This window comes from Triticum dicoccoides, chromosome 2B, assembly GCF_002162155.2.
Source record: "Triticum dicoccoides isolate Atlit2015 ecotype Zavitan chromosome 2B, WEW_v2.0, whole genome shotgun sequence".
Taxonomy (NCBI): Eukaryota; Viridiplantae; Streptophyta; class Magnoliopsida; order Poales; family Poaceae; genus Triticum; species Triticum dicoccoides.
This window is the reverse complement of record NC_041383.1, coordinates 148,553,511-148,574,276: the sequence shown is the minus strand read 5'-3', so window position 1 is coordinate 148,574,276 and position 20,766 is coordinate 148,553,511.

Below are 20,766 nucleotides of genomic sequence, written 5' to 3'. Positions count from 1 at the left end.
TGATCCGAAGACCATTTCAAGTGTAACTGAGCCTGTACAGTTGGCCTCTACACCTGGTATGACGCCTTTGAAGGTCATCTTTGTGGGTTTAATCCTTGAAGGGTCTATGCCCATTTTGCGCACTGTATCCTGATAAAGCAGGTTCAGGCTGCTGTCGCCATCCATCAGGACTCTAGTGAGGTGAAATCCGTCAATGATTGGGTCTAGAACCAATGCGGCGAATCCGCCATGGCGGATACTAGTGGGGTGGTCCCTTCGATCAAAAGTGATCGGGCAGGAGGACCACGGATTGAACTTTGGGGCGACTGGCTCCATCGCATATACGTCCCTTATTGCACGCTTCCGCTCCCTTTTGGGTATGTGGGTTGCGTATATCATGTTCACCGTCCACACTTGTGGGGGGAAGCCCTTCTGTCCTCTATTGTTCAGCGGCCGGGGCTCCTCCTCGTCGTCGCTATACAGCCCCTTGTCATTGTTTTCGGCATTTAACTTGCTTGCCTGCTTGAACACCCAACAATCCCTATTGGTGTGATTGGCTAGTTTTTCGGGGGTGCCGTGTATCTGGCATGAGCGATCGAGTATTCGGTCCAAATTGGACGGGCCCAGAGTATTTCTTTTGAATGGCTTTTTCCGCTGACCGGGTTTAGAGCCTCTGAATCCGGCATTAACTGCCGTATCTTCAGCATTATCGCCATTAATGCGGAGCTTGTGCTTGTTGCGACGCGACCTGCCGTTGTTGTCCTTGGTATCCGAATTACCAGGGCTCTTGGTCATATTGTTACTACGAGCTAGCCAGCTGTCTTCTCCTGCGCAGAAGCGGGTCATGAGTGTTGTGAGGGCTGCCATGGATTTCGGCTTTTCCTGTCCTAGGTGCCGGGCAAGCCACTCATCGCGGATGTTATGTTTGAAGGCTGCAAGGGCCTCTGCATCCGGACAGTCGACGATTTGATTTTTCTTGGTTAGGAACCGTGTCCAGAATTGTCTGGCCGATTCTTCTAGCTGCTGAATTATGTGGCTTAGGTCATTGTCGTCTGGTGGTCGCACCTAAGTGCCCTGGAAATTGTCGAGGAATGCGGCTTCCAGGTCTTCCCAACAACCAATTGACTCTGCTGGCAAGCTGTTAAGCCAATGCCGAGCTGGCCCTTTAAGCTTGAGTGGGAGGTATTTGATGGCGTGTAGATCATCACCGCGGGCCATGTGGATATGAAGGAGGTAGTCCTCGATCCAGACCGCAGGATCTGTTGTGCCATCGTATGATTCAATGTTTATGGGTTTGAAACCCTCAGGGATTTGATGATCCATCACTTCGTCTGTGAAGCATAGTGGGTGTGCGGCGCCCCTGTATTGGGCTATATCAAACCGTAGCTCAAATGAGCTTTGTCTACTGTGTTTAGCCCAGCCGGAATTGCCATATCCGGCGTGACGGTTATCATCATGCATCATGGGGCGCCCATGCGATCCGTAGATCGATCTTGTTTGTCTTGCCTTGTCCTCCAATATATCCCGTAGGTATGGCGCATTTCCTCGTGCCTTGGTATTTTTGAGCGGCGCCGGGGTGCGGCTTGAGTGGAGGGCCGAGAGGCCTCTCTTTCGCGGCCATGAGGTGGCCAGTCGGCCATATTATGCGCTGGTGATGTAGGTTTAGGTGCTTCCTCCTCTAATCGGGGTAGCAGCCTGCGTTTTGGGTAGCTCTTGGAGGGGCGTTCGAGTTCATACTCTTCGGTCGCAAGGACTTCAATCCATCTGTCGGCTAGCAAGTCTTGGTCAGCTCTAAGTTGTTGCTTCTTTTTCTTGAGGCTGCTTGCCGTGGCCATAAGCCTACGTTTGAAACGCTCTTGTTCGACGGGATCCTCAGGCACGACAAATTCGTCGTCGTCGAGGCTTGCCTCGTCTTCGGAGGGAGGCATGTAATTATTGTCCTCTACCACTCTGTCTGCCGCTCTCTCATGAGGGCTGGCTTCTCCATCCTCCTGCGCTGAATCCTGCTGGAGGGGGTTGTCTTCGGCACTATCCGGGGTGTTATTATCTCCCATGCCGGAATCACCGTTTTTGCTGTGGCGGGATTTAGATCGGCGCCGCTGACGCCGACGCTTAGGCTGTTTCTTGGAGGGGTCATCCTCCGTTGTTCCATCGCCATTCCCATCTTTTGGGGTGTCCACCATGTAAATGTCGTATGACGAGGTGGCCTTCCAGTGCCCTGTAGGCGCTTCTTCTTGGTCGTCTCCTGCATCGTCGTCCATACCGTCGATGTCTTCGGAGTCGAAGTCGAGCATGTCGGTTAAGTCATCGACAGTGGCTACTAAGTGGGTGGTGGGTGGGCTTTGAATTTCTTCGTCGTCCGCATCCCAACCTTCCTGACCATAATCCGGCCAGGGCTCTCCTGATAAAGAGAGAGACTTTAGTGAATTCAGGATGTTGCCAAAGGGCGAGTGCTGAAAGATGTCCTCGGCAGTGAACTCCGTGATCGGCGCCCAATCGGATTCGATTGGCAGGGGTGCGGAAGGTTCGGAGTTCGGAGAGGAGTCCGGCACCTTGGAGTCACGAGCTTCGCGAAGGACAGGGTTGGTGTTCGGCTCAATCACCGTAGAGATAGCAGCCCCCGAGGCGGTGTCCAGCCACCCATCCTCGATCGGCGCAGTCGGCTCCGAACTAAGGGTCGGAGCAGACACTTATGCGGCCTCCGGGGCACTGCAGAGCTAGATCATGCCCATCGTGACAATGCGGCGCGCTTGGCTGTGGCTCGAACCTGTCGAAGTGTCAGGACCCCGACTCGATGTCACATCGATCTAGCTGGTAACACCTCATATCACTTTGCGGCCTCACGCACGGTATCCCCACGGGTGTCGTCTTACCTTTTCCCGGGACCGTTTGCGCCTTTTGGCTCACGTATATGATAGTGTCGCTAGCATCCATATGATAAAGAGCCCTGGCTGACATGACTAGTCGTAAACCCAAAGTGGCACAGACTTACAGGGACAGGCATCCATGACCCAGCTTCGAACGTGTCGGTCATCAGCAAGTGGGTCCGGGCTGTAGCACTGGGCTAGCAGGACTCCGGTACTCAAAGCGTGACATTTTCCCGAAGGGACAGACACAGGAACGAAGAAGGACACATGCCGGCCAGCCTAAGTGTTCCAGAGCAGTAGCAAGCTACCATGGCTCAGCGGTAACACTAGGAGACATTTCCCGGTAAGAGAGGCTACTAAAGATAAACAACTAGATAGTCAGATCCCACACATACCAAGCATTTCAATCATACACACAATATGCTCGATATGTGCAAATACAACGAAGCATCACAACATGACTCTATGACACAAGTACTTTATTTAAGGCTCAGTGAGCCATACATAACATACACAAAGGTACGGGTCTCACGACCCCACATACAAGTCATACAGTCATACAAACCAGCAGCGGAAGTAACTTGTCTGAGTACAGACAACTAGTAAAATAAAAGAGGCTTGGAAAGCCTAGCTATACTACGTGGTCCTTCACAAGCTCAGGGTCACCACCTGGGTCTTTAGCCTACTCGTTGATGTCAACGTCTATATAGAACCCATCAGAAGGGGTTGCAGCGTCTTCTGTAAAAATGTAGATTATAGCAACATGAGTACAAAGGTACTCAGCAAGACTTACATCAGATCCTACATACATGCATAGTATCAAGAGGGGTTGGTGGAGTTATTGCAGCAAGCCAGCTTTGACTCTTGGCTAGGCTATCCTACGATACTCCAACTTAAATGATTTTTGCGCACACGAGTCCACTACTCACCAATTCAATACACTACCGAGGATCCGCCTCCGTCTTCCTACGGAAGAGCCATCCTCGGCACTCACACTTATCTTGAGGCTTTTAGTAGTTTCCATTTACTTGTCTATGAACTGTATAGGCAACCAAGTAGTCCTTTACCGCGGACGCGGCTATTCGAATAGATCATGTTAACCCTGCAGGGGGTACTTCTTCATACACGCTCTCACCACTTACCGTCGTTTACACGACATGTACTCGGCAACCTTCAAGCGGAAGCCCAACGTGGGTGTCGGCCACGACCTACCTAATCACCTAAGCCTCCAGTCCAGGTTTATCGCCTATTCAGGTTCCATCCGCAGGGAGTCCGGCCGAGGTTTCCCATACGGCCCCGAACGATGTGAACAGGGTTCCCGAGATACCTAACGGGTATTCGGTACACCCGGCCACGTACCTACTACGGTCAGCGCTGTCCACGGCCTCCAGTAGGCTACAAACACCAGAAACTACTTGCAACTCCTGGACGGAGAACTAGGGTGAATAAGAAGTCGAGAGGGTCCATTGGTTTCGGGCCCAATGCATGGTAGTAGCTGATTCTTAAATCACACATACAGATCTCAGTGCTTAAGGTCGGCTTCAATGAAACAACCCACCATGTACTCCTACATGGCCTCTCATCGATACCTTTACCAAATCGTGTTCACCACACCACTCTCATTACCGACATAATCATTTCACTCTAGCCCATCACCCAGATGAACCAGACCTGACACGACTCTAAGCATAGCAGGCATAGCAAGGTAGGAACAACACATACATATGGCTCAATCAACTCCTACACATGCTAGTGGGTTTCATCTAGTTACTGTGGCAATGACAGGTCATGCAGAGGAAATGGGTTCAACTACCGTAGCACACAGCAGTTTGAATCGTGTTGTCTTAATGCAGTAAAAGAGAGCAGGAGCGAGAACATGGGATTGTATCGATATGATCAAATGGTTGGTTGCTTGCCTGATGGTTCGATGCACGGATACGGTTCTTCGTTAGGGTAGTCACGGTACTCCTCGGGGACAGATCCTGTCGTAAAGGATAACGATACACAGGCATCACCAAACAATGTGCAACAATATGATGCATGCATGAAACATGGCAATATGAGTGTGTTGGGCTAATGCAACTAAAGCTACCAACGCTGTCAGGACCCCGACTCGATGTCACATCGATCTAGCTGGTAACACCTCATATCACTTTGCGGCCTCACGCACGGTATCCCCACGGGTGTCGTCTTACCTTTTCCCGGGACCGTTTGCGCCTTTTGGCTCGCGTATATGAAAGTGTCGCTAGCATCCATATGATAAAGAGCCCGGGCTGACATGACTAGTCGTAAACCCAAAGTGGCACAGACTTACAGGGACAGGCATCCATGACCCAGCTTCGAACGTGTCGGTCATCAGCAGGTGGGTCCGGGCTGTAGCACTGGGCTAGCAGGACTCCGGTAAACCGGGCTGTAGCGGGCTAACAGGACTCCGGTACTCAAAGCGTGACATTTCCCCGAAGGGACAGACACAGGAACGAAGAAGGACACATGCCGGCCAGCCTAAGTGTTCCAGAGCAGTAGCAAGCTACCATGGCTCAGCGGTAACACTAGGAGACATTTCCCGGTAAGAGAGGCTACTAAAGATAAACAACTAGATAGTCAGATCCCACACATACCAAGCATTTCAATCATACACACAATATGCTCGATATGTGCAAATACAACGAAGCATCACAACATGACTCTATGACACAAGTACTTTATTTAAGGCTCAGTGAGCCATACATAGCATACACAAAGGTACGGGTCTCACGACCCCACATACAAGTCATACAGTCATACAAACCAGCAGCGGAAGTAACTTGTCTGAGTACAGACAACTAGTAAAATAAAAGAGGCTTGGAAAGCCTAGCTATACTACGTGGTCCTTCACAAGCTCAGGGTCACCACCTGGGTCTTTAGCCTACTCGTTGATGTCAACGTCTACATAGAACCCATCAGAAGGGGTTGCAGCGTCTTCTGTAAAATGTAGATTATAGCAACATGAGTACAAAGGTACTCAGCAAGACTTACATCAGATCCTACATATATGCATAGTATCAAGAAGGGTTGGTGGAGTTATTGCAGCAAGCCAGCTTTGACTCTTGGCTAGACTATCCTACGAGACTCCAACTTGAAATGGTTTTGCGCACACGAGTCCACTACTCACCACTTCAATACACCACCGAGGATCCACCTCCGTCTTCCTACGGAAGAGCCATCCTCGGCACTCACACTTATCTTGAGGCTTTTAACAGTTTCCATTTACTTGTCTATGAACTGTATAGGCAACCAAGTAGTCCTTTACCGTGGACGCGGCTATTCGAATAGATCATGTTAACCCTGCAGGGGGTACTTCTTCATACACGCTCTCACCACTTACCGTCGTTTACACGACATGTACTCGGCAACCTTCAAGCGGAAGCCCAACGTGGGTGTCGGCCACGACCTACCTAATCACCTAAGCCTCCAGTCCAGGTTTATCGCCTATCCGGGTTCCATCCGCAGGGAGTCCGGCCGAGGTTTCCCATACGGCCCCGAACGATGTGAACAGGGTTCCTGAGATACCTAACGGGTATTCGGTACACCCAGCCACGTACCTACCGCATCACAGCCCACCCCTACGGTCAGCGCTGTCCACGGCCTCCAGTAGGCTACAAACACCAGAAACTACTTGCAACTCCTGGACGGAGAACTAAGGTGAATAAGAAGCCGAGAGGGTCCATTGGTTTCGGGCCCAATGCATGGTAGTAGCTGATTCTTAAATCACACATACAGATCTCAGTGCTTAAGGTCGGCTTCAATGAAACAACCCACCATGTACTCCTACATGGCCTTTCATCGATACCTTTACCAAATCGTGTTCACCACACCACTCCCATTACCGACATAATCATTTCACTCCAGCCCATCACCCAGATGAACTAGACCTGACACGACTCTAAGCATAGCAGGCATAGCAAGGTAGGAACAACACATACATATGGCTCAAGCAACTCCTACACATGCTAGTGGGTTTCATCTAGTTACTGTGGCAATGACAGGTCATGCAGAGGAAATGGGTTCAACTACCGTAGCACACAGCAGTTTGAATCGCGTTGTCTTAATGCAGTAAAAGAGAGCAGGAGCGAGAACATGGGATTGTATCGATATGATCAAATGGTTGGTTGCTTGCCTGATGGTTCGATGCACTGATACGGTTCTTCGTTAGGGTAATCACGGTACTCCTCGGGGACAGAACCTGCCGCAGAGAGCACCGATACACAAACATCACCAAACAATGTGCAACAATATGATGCATGCATGAAACATGGCAATATGAGTGTATTGGGCTAATGCAACTAAAACCAGAAGGGTTTGAACAAATTTGAATCAAGGATTCAAATTTCAAATTCAAATATGGCCTTTTAAAGTGCTTTTCCTTGTTCTGCTTAAAACATAAAATTTAACTTGTTTGATCATGCATGAAAATAGTACAGATGGATAGATTGGATTTTTCTGATCATTTTTCATATATAATTTGTCCAATTTGGAGTTACAGAATAAAAGTTATGAATTTTTGAAGTTTAAATAATATTCTGGAATTTCCTGATTTAAATTAAATCCAGAAATTATAATTATTGCGCCAGCATGACGTCAGCATGACGTCAGTGGTCAACTGCGGCTGGCTGGAGTCAAACCTGACGTGTGGGGCCCACACGTCAGTGACAGGGGGGTTAAACAGGGTTAAATTAATTCTAATTACTAATTAGTGGCGCTGGGGCCCACTGGTCAGTGTCAGGGGTTAACTAACAGTGGTTAGCGCTAATCTAACCATCTGACCGACAGGGCCCACGCGTCAGTGACCCTGGGGGTCAAACCTCAGGTCGGACAGGTCAAACCCCACCGGCGACATGACGCCGGCGAGGCCCGAGACGGCGGCGAAAGTGCTTTTTGCCATTCCGGCAACCAAATGGACGGCGGAAGGCATCTACGTGTTGCTGAGGGTGAGCCGCGACTATTGGTGGTGGTGGTTGGGCTCGGGGTGGCCGGAGTTGATGGCGGCGAGCTCGGCTGCGGCTGCCGGAGTTCGGGTGCGGTCGGAATCGACGTTGCAGGGGGCTTGGGGAGGCGTTAGTGCGCGCTACGTGCTCCTAGTGAGGTGTGGAGCACGATGGTGTGCTCGGTTGGGTGCTACGGTGACCGTGGCCACGACGGCGACATCGCCGGCGGCGTGGAGCTCTCGGCCAAGGTGGGGCTAGGGCCTAGAGGTCGAAAGAGACCAGGGGAGAAGGGGGAAACGATCCGGGGGCTCACCGCGGGGCTGCAGAGGTGGTTAGCGGGCTCGGGGACGCGCTGGAGACGACGAATTCGACGGCGACGATGATCGGAGCCCGAAGAGGGGAACAGCGACGTGGCGGCGATGCAGGGCTTCCGGGGAGCTGTGGAGCGGTGGGGAGGAAGAGGGAGTCGAGGCGGAGCTCCTGAGCTAGTCGGGGGAGCGAGGGGTGGCCGGAGATGGCTGCTATGGCGAACGGCGGCGACGGTGGTGTTCGGCCGTGTGAGAGAGAGAGCGAGGGAGAGGAGGGGAGAGCCGGGGGAGAGTGAGAGAGAGCAGGGGGGATCGGGACGGCCTGCGGGAGTCGTCCACGCGGCCAGGAGCTCGTCGGCAAGCAGGAGGTGGCCGCGCGGCCGTGCGCGCGCGAGCACGCAGCAGCTTCGGGGCGAGGGGAGGAAGACGACGGAGAGCTGCAGTGGTGGGCTGGGCCGGCTGCTGGCTGGGCCGGCCAGCTGGCTGGGCCGCACAGTGGAGGAGCCCAGGTAAGTTTTCCCCTTTTTTATTTCTGTTTCTGTTTTATTTAATATATCTACAACTTTGTTGAATTAAATAAAATACCTAGGCAAGTTCAAAAATCACCAAACTATTCCTGGCCCATAGTTGGATTATTTCCAACATGAAACATTTTAGTTTGGAGATATTTGAGCATTTAAATATTTTATATTATTTTAAATGCCCAAATTCAAATATTTATGATTTAATTCAAAAACCCTAGGATGGCCTAGGAAAATGTGCACCATTTTTGGCAGAGGTTCTGAACCAAGGCAAAAATGATGGGCATTTTAGAAGGGCATTTCAGGTTCATTGAAAAATTATTTTAGTAACCCTAGTTGGTTTCAGAGGGGACTGGGGGTTCTGTCATCCCCATTTCAAGTTTCTGATGAAAGAGTAAACATGATGCAACACTCTAATGCATGACTAGCTAGGTTGTGACAACTCACCCCCACTCAAAAGAATCTCGTCCCGAGATTTGGGTTCCTCCGAGAAGAAGGCGGGGTACTCGAGTCGAAGACGATCCTCCCTTTCCCAAGTTGCTTCATCCTCAGAATGGTGCGACCATTGAACCTTGAGAAACTTGATATTATGACGTCGGGTGGTACGTTCGGCCTGATCGAGGATACGAACGGGGTACTCTCGATATGTAAGATTATCTTGGAGATCAAGCGTTTCGTGGTCCACTTCACGGATAGGATCCGAGAAGCAACGCCTGAGTTGAGAAACGTGGAAGACATCGTGAACTCTAGAGAGGTGCGGAGGTAGTTCCAACTGGTAGGCAACTTCTCCTCGTTTGGCAAGAATGCGAAAAGGTCCAATGTAACGAGGAGCCAATTTGCCTTTGATACCGAAACGATGGGTTCCCTTCAAAGGGGTGACCCGAAGATAAGCCTTCTCGTCAACCTCGAAAGTCATAGCCTTATGTTTTCGGTCATATTGACTCTTTTGACGGGATTGGGCTGTTTTCAACTTTTCACGAACGATACGAACTTGTTCTTCTGCTTCCTGAATCATATCCGGGCCAAAGAATTGTCTTTCCCCGGTCTCTGACCAGTTAAGGGGTGTTCGACATCGTCGTCCATAGAGAACTTCAAAAGGGGCTTTACCCGAGCTAGATTGATAGCTGTTGTTGCAAGCGAATTCGGCAAACGGAAGGCACTTCTCCCAGTCCATTCCGAATGAGATAACAGAGGCTCGAAGCATGTCTTCTAGAATTTGGTTGACGCGTTCCACTTGACCACTCGACTGAGGGTGGAAAGCGGTGCTAAAGGAAAGACGGGTTCCCATAGCATTTTGGAAACTTTCCCAAAATCGAGAGGTGAAAAGACTTCCTCGATCCGAGTTAATTTCCAAAGGGACACCATGAAGGGACACTATTCGGGAGATGTATAAGTCTGCCAGCTGACTAGCGGTTATACTCTCTCGAACAGGTAGGAAATGGGCTACTTTGGAAAGACGATCGACCACGACGAAAATAGCATTATTCCCTCTCTTGGTCCTGGGAAAACCGGTAATGAAATCCATACCAATTTTATCCCATTTCCATTCAGGAATAGCTAAGGGTTGAAGGGTGCCAGCAGGCCGTTGGTGCTCTGCTTTTACACGACGACAGACGTCGCAGTTAGCAATATACTGAGCAATTTCTCTCTTCATCCTAGTCCACCAGAACCTCTGGCGTAGGTCCTGATACATCTTAGCAATAGTGAGAGGAGATTCATGAGCTTCCTTAAGGATTAATCGCCTTAGGTTGCGCACTTTGGGAACTACTAATCGATTCCCGAAGTATACGACTCCTTGATCATTAATGGAGAAACAATTCGCAATTCCTTTCTGAATGTTCCTCTTGATGCGGGAGATTCCCGGATCTACCTTCTGTGCTTTGATAATTTGATCCGTAAGGGTAGGTTTTGCCACCATGGTGGAGAGAAAACCTTGAGGAACAATATGAAGGTTAAGCTTCCGAAATTCCTCATGGAGAAGCGGTTGACTTTGTTGTAACATCAGGTTGTTACAATAAGATTTACGACTTAGCGCATCAGCCATGACGTTGGCTTTCCCTGGGGTGTAGGTTATTCCTAAGTCGAAGTCGGTGATCAATTCAACCCAACGTCTTTGCCTGAGATTCAAATCCGGTTGGGTGAAGATGTACTTCAGACTTTGGTGATCAGTGAATATTTCGCAACGATTACCGAGGAGGTAATGTCGCCAGGTCTTAAGTGCATAGACTACGGCTGCAAGCTCTAGATCATGAGTAGGATAATTCTCCTCATGTGGGTGCAATTGCCGTGAAGCGTAGGCAATTACGTGTCGATCTTGCATGAGAATGCAACCTAGTCCTTGTCGCGAGGCGTCGCAGTAGATAACAAAGTCCTTGGAGAAGTCTGGCGGTACCAGCACGGGAGCAGAAGTCAGGCGTCTTTTCAGTTCCTGAAAGCTGTGCTCACATTGTGGAGTCCACTCGAACTTCTTATCTTTCTTGAGGAGTTCGGTTAGAGGTTTAGCAACCTTGGAGAAGTTCTCGACAAAGCGACGACAATAGCTCGCTAAGCCTAGAAAACTCCGAACTTGCTTGACCGATTCGGGTGGAGTCCAGTTAAGGACGGCTTGAACTCGCTCAGGGTTAACAGCAATACCTTTACCAGATATTACATGACCCAGATAGGTCACTTCTGACAACCAGAATTCACATTTAGAGAATTTGGCATAAAGGCGATGCTCTCGAAGTTTCTGCAACACTAGCCTTAGATGTTCGGCATGTTCTTCCTCGTTCTTGGAGTAAATGAGTATGTCATCGAGATAAACCACGACGAATTTATCCAAATACTCCATGAAGATTGAGTTCATTAACCGAGAAAAGGTGGCTGGAGCGTTGGTTAATCCGAAGGACATGACGGTGTACTCGTATTGGCCGTAACGAGTAACAAAGGCCGTTTTAGGAATGTCCCCGTTTCTGATTTTGATTTGGTGGTAGCCCAACCTCAAATCCATCTTGGAGAAGACTGAGGATCCAGCGAGCTGATCATACAGGTCGTTGATCCTGGGAAGTGGATATTTGTTCTTGATTGTGACCAAATTGACAGGTCGGTAATCTACAACCATCCGGTCCGTACCATCCTTCTTCTTGACGAATAGGACGGGGCAAGCCCACGGAGATGAGCTAGGTCGGATGAAACCCTTTTTCAAGGACTCATCGAGTTGTTTCTTAAGCTCGGCTAGTTCTAGGGGTGCCATCTTATAAGGTCTTCTAGCAATCGGAACAGTTCCTGGAATGAGGTCTATTACAAACTCAACATCCCTGTCAGGTGGAACACCTGGCAATTCCTCTGGAAAGACATCCGGAAAGTCACGGACTACCGGAACGTCCTCAAGGTCTGGCAAAGGGCTGGCGTTAAGAGAATATAATTGTCGCTTGGCTATTCGGGTCAAGACATTAACTATCTTTCCCGAAGGATGGGTGAGTTGAACAGTCCTAGAGAAGCAATCGATTTGGGCATGATGAGCCGACATCCAGTCCATACCCAGAATGATATTAATATCTGAAGATTTAAGGGCTATCAAAGACGCGAGGAAAACAAGTCTGTCGACTTGGATCTCATTTCCATAACTTACCCTAGAGGTCTGCCATCTAGAACCAGGGGTAGAGATTTCCATAGTGGATGGCATGTCACAGAATGCAACGTTATGCAGACGAGCATAACTTTCGGATATAAAAGAATGAGAGGCTCCTGTATCGAAAAGAACAGATGCCGGGTGGCAATTAACAAGAAGCGTACCGAGAACGACGTTGGGATCCTCTTGAGCTTCTTCGGCAGAGATACAGTTGACATGGCCACGTGAAGCGGTGACCGGCTTGGCGTGGAATACTTTTCCTGTCGGCTTGCCACGGCCAACAGCTTTAGCAGATTGATTGGGGTTGGTCTGGGGGCATTCACGCATATAGTGACCAGATTCCCCACACTTGAAACAAGTCACGGAACTGGTACGTGGAGGAGCATTGTTAGATGGACCCCCATAGGGCTTGGCTGGAGCAGACTGTTGAACGGGGCGAGGCGCCTGGAAGGATGGCCTCGGTGTAAACCTGGGTGGCAGGGCGGTGTTGGGTACCCACACGCGGCGCTTCTGAGGACCAGCACCGGATGAGGAACCCATGTCACGTCCATGCTTGCGTGTTGCGTCATAGTCAGTCTGACCAGTTTCAGCACTGATGGCTTTGTTGACAAGTTTCGAAAAAGATGTGCACTCATGCAGACGGAGGTCGCGGCGAAGCTCAGGACTAAGGCCCTTACGAAACCTTGCTTGCTTCTTGGCGTCAGTAGACACTTCCTCAGTTTCATATCGGGCGAGATTACCAAACTCCCTGCTATAGGCATCCACAGAAAGTCGGCCTTGGGTGAAACTGCAAAATTCTTCACGTTTACGGTCCATGAGACCCTCCGGAATGTGATGTTCACGGAAAGCCTCGCTGAACTCAGCCCAAGTTGTGACATGGCCCGCTGGGCGCATAGCTCCATAATTCTCCCACCATAGACTGGCGGGGCCTTCAAGATGATATGCAGCAAAGGTGACCTTGTCAGCCTCCGCTACCAGCGCGGAACGCAGTTTGTGAGAGATACTGCGAAGCCAGTCATCAGCGTCGAGGGGCTCGACGGAGTGGTGGAACGTGGGTGGATGCAATTTGATAAAATCACTGAGTGACACCACGTTAGCCCTCTGATGGTGTGCTGTATTCTGTTCAATACGCTCCAACAAACGGTTTGTCTCCCGCTTGTTTCTCTCAGCTTCCATCATCACCTCGTCTAGTGAAGGAGGATGAGGCAGGTTTACATCCCTGGCTTCACTGCCTTCGGCCTGCTCTTGAGAAGCAGGGTTAGCGCGCGTGTTGACCATCCTAGGTAAACAAGACAATGATTTAGTCAGGATGGTAAAATTCCGACATAGGATTCATAATGTAAGAAATAACTCGGAATGCAAGATGATCATCCGTATGACATGGTAAATACAGCAACTGCTTCTTTTATTCCATCATCATACACACCATACAGGGTTTAGTACAAGACCAAACAAAGTACTATTACGGTGAAAAGAGGATTACATCTCATCGGAGGCATTCCAAGCTCCTATACATTATTTTTCTACACCTCCGGAAGGAGTACAAACTAGGTCATATCCCACAAGTCACGCGGGACGATAGACGACACAGCTAGTGCGAACTAGTGATACTACCACTAACTCAGACCGATCCGTAGTAGTCCTCGTAGAAGTCACCTCCATAGCCTGGGAGCTCAACATGATCATCTGGAAACAGACGGTCTCGCGGAGCTTGTGGACCATAGGGGCTAGGATGAGGCCTTGGACCAACAAACGGTGGCCTGCGGGGACCGCGAGGTGGGGTGATGCCTCCTACATCACGCCAAACCATCACGTCTGGCAGAGCAGATCTCACAGGATAGAGATCGCGCATATCTGAATATCCAGCTTGCACCGCCGGTGCGAACCGAGTCAAAGTGGCCCAGTGGTCAGCACGGGTATTGAAGAGCTCTAACCTTAAGGCCCGATTTTCACGGTCCTTATCCTCGAGCATCTCAGCAGTGGTGCGAGTTCGTGAATCCTCCTGAGTGGGGTCAGCATAGATAGCCTGGAGATACCCTTGCGCTCCCGGAAGTGATCCTGGCATATACCGGAAATCAGAGTCCCGAAATAACCCAGATCTGACTCGCATAATGGTCATCATAGAGTAGGCGGCGTCCTGCACAGCCATCTCAATAGTAACCCCGAGTCCATAGGAGCAGTGAAGAGGCTCGGTGGATCCAGGATAAGATGGAAATATCCTGACAGTGCAGAGATACTGGCTTTGATTAAAATCTCGGAATTGCTCTTCGACCGTGTACTCGGGATACCAGCGGTATCCAGGCTCAGTCATTACCCTGACCAACTTAGCAGTATGGCCGGGTACATCTAGGCATCGAGTCAGGCGAACCACTTGATTGAGGTCGCGAGTGGCCATCTGAAAGCACAATCATAATGCAAAGGCATTAGAATTTCTAGCAAAATTTCGGCAGCATGACAGCTGTAAATGCTCAAAAAGGATTTGAGACATTTGACAAAGGATTTCGTACACACTCATCATCATCATATCAAAGTTCTGAAACCATTCTGGCAACATAATGTGGTAGTAGAACTGAACTAGGCTGGTAACCATCAAACTTATAAGGTACTACTGATTAGTAACTCGTGATCCTGATAGAGAGAACAGATCCTAATTCCTTAACCCCCGGTGGAAGAATGGACTGACTCAGATCAGAAAGTCATAAGGTATAAGGAGTAAAAAGAGCCTTACGTTCCAACCCACAAACAATTCCCCTACATATAACTAAAGAATTTCTAGACTCAACATCGACCAGTTTGGCTTGGAGAACCTACAGGCAGTCCGGCTTTGATGCCAACGCTGTCAGGACCCCGACTCGATGTCACATCGATCTAGCTGGTAACACCTCATATCACTTTGCGGCCTCACGCACGGTATCCCCACGGGTGTCGTCTTACCTTTTCCCGGGACCGTTTGCGCCTTTTGGCTCACGTATATGATAGTGTCGCTAGCATCCATATGATAAAGAGCCCGGGCTGACATGACTAGTCGTAAACCCAAAGTGGCACAGACTTACAGGGACAGGCATCCATGACCCAGCTTCGAACGTGTCGGTCATCAGCAAGTGGGTCCGGGCTGTAGCACTGGGCTAGCAGGACTCCGGTAAACCGGGCTGTAGCGGGCTAACAGGACTCCGGTACTCAAAGCGTGACATTTCCCCGAAGGGACAGACACAGGAATGAAGAAGGACACATGCCGGCCAGCCTAAGTGTTCCAGAGCAGTAGCAAGCTACCATGGCTCAGCGGTAACACTAGGAGACATTTCCCGGTAAGAGAGGCTACTAAAGATAAACAACTAGATAGTCAGATCCCACACATACCAAGCATCTCAATCATACACACAATATGCTCGATATGTGCAAATACAACGAAGCATCACAACATGACTCTATGACACAAGTACTTTATTTAAGGCTCAGTGAGCCATACATAACATACACAAAGGTACGGGTCTCACGACCCCACATACAAGTCATACAGTCATACAAACCAGCAGCGGAAGTAACTTGTCTGAGTACAGACAACTAGTAAAATAAAAGAGGCTTGGAAAGCCTAGCTATACTACGTGGTCCTTCACAAGCTCAGGGTCACCACCTGGGTCTTTAGCCTACTCGTTGATGTCAACGTCTACATAGAACCCATCAGAAGGGGTTGCAGCGTCTTCTGTAAAATGTAGATTATAGCAACATGAGTACAAAGGTACTCAGCAAGACTTACATCAGATCCTACATATATGCATAGTATCAAGAAGGGTTGGTGGAGTTATTGCAGCAAGCCAGCTTTGACTCTTGGCTAGACTATCCTACGAGACTCCAACTTGAAATGGTTTTGCGCACACGAGTCCACTACTCACCACTTCAATACACTACCGAGGATCCACCTCCGTCTTCCTACGGAAGAGCCATCCTCGGCACTCACACTTATCTTGAGGCTTTTAACAGTTTCCATTTACTTGTCTATGAACTGTATAGGCAACCAAGTAGTCCTTTACCGCGGACGCGGCTATTCGAATAGATCATGTTAACCCTGCAGGGGGTACTTCTTCATACACGCTCTCACCACTTACCGTCGTTTACACGACATGTACTCGGCAACCTTCAAGCGGAAGCCCAACGTGGGTGTCGGCCACGACCTACCTAATCACCTAAGCCTCCAGTCCAGGTTTATCGCCTATCCAGGTTCCATCCGCAGGGAGTCCGGCCGAGGTTTCCCATACGGCCCCGAACGATGTGAACAGGGTTCCCGAGATACCTAACGGGTATTCGGTACACCCGGCCACGTACCTACCGCATCACAGCCCACCCCTACAGTCAGCGCTGTCCACGGCCTCCAGTAGGCTACAAACACCAGAAACTACTTGCAACTCCTGGACGGAGAACTAGGGCGAATAAGAAGCCGAGAGGGTCCATTGGTTTCGGGCCCAATGCATGGTAGTAGCTGATTCTTAAATCACACATACAGATCTCAGTGCTTAAGGTCGGCTTCAATGAAACAACCCACCATGTACTCCTACATGGCCTTTCATCGATACCTTTACCAAATCGTGTTCACCACACCACTCCCATTACCGACATAATCATTTCACTCCAGCCCATCACCCAGATGAACCAGACCTGACACGACTCTAAGCATAGCAGGCATAGCAAGGTAGGAACAACACATACATATGGCTCAAGCAACTCCTACACATGCTAGTGGGTTTCATCTAGTTACTGTGGCAATGACAGGTCATGCAGAGGAAATGGGTTCAACTACCGTAGCACACAGCAGTTTGAATCGCGTTGTCTTAATGCAGTAAAAGAGAGCAGGAGCGAGAACATGGGATTGTATCGATATGATCAAATGGTTGGTTGCTTGCCTGATGGTTCGATGCACTGATACGGTTCTTCGTTAGGGTAATCACGGTACTCCTCGGGGACAGAACCTACCGCAGAGAGCACCGATACACAAACATCACCAAACAATGTGCAACAATATGATGCATGCATGAAACATGGCAATATGAGTGTATTGGGCTAATGCAACTAAAACCAGAAGGGTTTGAACAAATTTGAATCAAGGATTCAAATTTCAAATTCAAATATGGCCTTTTAAAGTGCTTTTCCTTGTTCTGCTTAAAACATCAATTTAACTTATTTGATCATGCATGAAAATAGTACAGATGGATAGATTGGATTTTTCTGATCATTTTTCATATATAATTTGTCCAATTTGGAGTTACAGAATAAAAGTTATGAATTTTTGAAGTTTAAATAATATTCTGGAATTTCCTGATTTAAATTAAATCCAGAAATTATAATTATTGCGCCAGCATGACGTCAGCATGACGTCAGTGGTCAACTGCGGCTGGCTGGAGTCAAACCTGACGTGTGGGGCCCACACGTCAGTGACAGGGGGGTTAAACAGGGTTAAATTAATTCTAATTACTAATTAGTGGCGCTGGGGCCCACTGGTCAGTGTCAGGGGTTAACTAACAGTGGTTAGTGCTAATCTAACCATCTGACCGACAGGGCCCACGCGTCAGTGACCCTGGGGGTCAAACCTCAGGTCGGACAGGTCAAACCCCACCGGCGACATGACGCCGGCGAGGCCCGAGACGGCGGCGAAAGTGCTTTTTGCCATTCCGGCAACCAAATGGACGGCGGAAGGCATCTACGTGTTGCTGAGGGTGAGCCGCGACTATTGGTGGTGGTGGTTGGGCTCGGGGTGGCCGGAGTTGACGGCGGCGAGCTCGGCTGCGGCTGCCGGAGTTCGGGTGCGGTCGGAATCGACGTTGCAGGGGGCTTGGGGAGGCGTTAGTGCGCGCTACGTGCTCCTAGTGAGGTGTGGAGCACGATGGTGTGCTCGGTTGGGTGCTACGGTGACCGTGGCCACGACGGCGACATCGCCGGCGGCGTGGAGCTCTCGGCCAAGGTGGGGCTAGGGCCTAGAGGTCGAAAGAGACCAGGGGAGAAGGGGGAAACGATCCGGGGGCTCACCGCGGGGCTGCAGAGGTGGTTAGCGGGCTCGGGGACGCGCTGGAGACGACGAATTCGACGGCGACGATGATCGGAGCCCGAAGAGGGGAACGGCGATGTGGCGGCGATGCAGGGCTTCCGGGGAGCTGTGGAGCGGTGGGGAGGAAGAGGGAGTCGAGGCGGAGCTCCTGAGCTAGTCGGGGGAGCGAGGGGTGGCCGGAGATGGCTGCTATGGCGAACGGCGGCGACAGTGGTGTTCGGCCGTGTGAGAGAGAGAGAGCGAGGGAGAGGAGGGGAGAGCCGGGGGAGAGTGAGAGAGAGCAGGGGGATCGGGACGGCCTGCGGGAGTCGTCCACGCGGCCAGGAGCGCGTCGGCAAGCAGGAGGTGGCCGCGCGGCCGTGCGCGCGCGAGCACGCAGCAGCTTCGGGGCGAGGGGAGGAAGACGACGGAGAGCTGCAGTGGTGGGCTGGGCCGCTGCTGGCTGGGCCGGCCAGCTGGCTGGGCCGCACAGTGGAGGAGCCCAGGTAAGTTTTCCCCCTTTTTTTCATTTCTGTTTCTGTTTTATTTAATATATCTGCAACTTTGTTGAATTAAATAAAATACCTAGGCAAGTTCAAAAATCACCAAACTATTCCTGGCCCATAGTTGGATTATTTCCAACATGAAACATTTTAGTTTGGAGATATTTGAGCATTTAAATATTTTATATTATTTTAAATGCCCAAATTCAAATATTTATGATTTAAATCAAAAACCCTAGGATGGCCTAGGAAAATGTGCACCATTTTTGGCAGAGGTTCTGAACCAAGACAAAAATGGTGGGCATTTTAGAAGGGCATTTCAGGTTCATTGAAAAATTATTTTAGTAACCCTAGTTGGTTTCAGAGGGGACTGGGGGTTCTGTCATCCCCATTTCAAGTTTCTGATGAAAGAGTAAACATGATGCAACACTCTAATGCATGACTAGCTAGGTTGTGACACGAAGATCAAGTCTCCGCGAACGTCAGTCGTATAGTTCAAACTTCCAAATCTGACCTGATGGCCAGGGGCGTAGCTTTCAATCTGCTCCAGATGGCCAAGCGAATTGGCCCACAGTGCAAAGCCGCCGAATACGAAGATTTGTCCGGGGAGAAAAGTCTCACCCTGGACTGCATCGTTGTTGATGATCGGAGGAGCCATCTGGCCTAAAGATGATGACACGGAGGAACTCTCAATGAAAGCACCAATGTCGGTGTCAAAACTGGCGGATCTCGGGTAGGGGGTCCCGAACTGTGCGTCTAGGCGGATGGTAACAGGAGACAAGGGACACGATGTTTTTACCCAGGTTCGGGCCCTCTCGATGGAGGTAAAACCCTACTCCTGCTTGATTGATATTGATGATATGGGTAGTACAAGAGTAGATCTACCACGAGATCAAAGAGGCTAAACCCTAGAAGTTAGCCTATGGTATGATTGTTTCGTCCTACGGACTAAAACCCTCTGGTTTATATAGGCACCGAAGAGGGTTAGGGTTACACAGAGTCGGTTACAATGGTAGGAGATCTACATATCCGTATCGCCAAGCTTGCCCTCCACGCCAAGGAAAGTCCCATCCGAACACGGGACGAAGTCTTTAATCTTGTATCTTCATAGTCCAGGAGTCCGGCCAAAGGCTATAGTCCGGCCATCCGGACACCCCCTAATCCAGGACTCCCTCAGAGACTATTGGAAATATGCCGTAGAGGTAATAATAAAATGGTTATTATTGTATTTCCTTGTTCATGATAATTGTCTATTGTTCATGCTATAATTGTATTAACTGGAAACCATAATACATGTGTGAATACATAGACCACAACATGTCCCTAGTGAGCCTCTAGTTGACTAGCTCATTGATTAATAGATGGTTATGGTTTCTTGACCATGGACATTGGATGTCATTGATAAAGGGATCACACCCAATCCTAAGCATAGCACAAGATCGTGTAGTTCATTTGCTAAGAGCTTTTCAAATGTCAAGTATAATTTCCTTAGACCATGAGATTGTGCAACTCCCGAATACCGTAGGAATGCTTTGGGTATACCAAACGTCCCAACGTAACTGGGTGGCTATAAAGGTGCACTACATGTATCTCCGAAAGTGTCTGTTGGGTTGGCATGAATTGAGACTGGGATTTGTCACTCCGTATGACGGAGAGGTATCTCTGGGCCCACTCGGTGATGCATCATCATAATGAGCTCAATGTGACTAAGTAGTTAGTCACGGGATCATGCATTACAGAATGAGTAAAGTGACTTGCCAGTAACGAGATTGAACGAGGTATTGGGATACCGACGATCGAATCTCGGGCAAGTAACATACCGATTGACAAAGGGAATTGTATACGGGATTGATTGAATCCCCGACATCGTGGTTCATCCGATGAGATCATCGTGGAACATGTGGGAGCCAATATGGGTATCCAGATCCCGCTATTGGTTATTGGCCGAAGAGGTATCTCGGTCATGTCTGCATGGTTCCCGAACCCGTAGGGTCTACACAC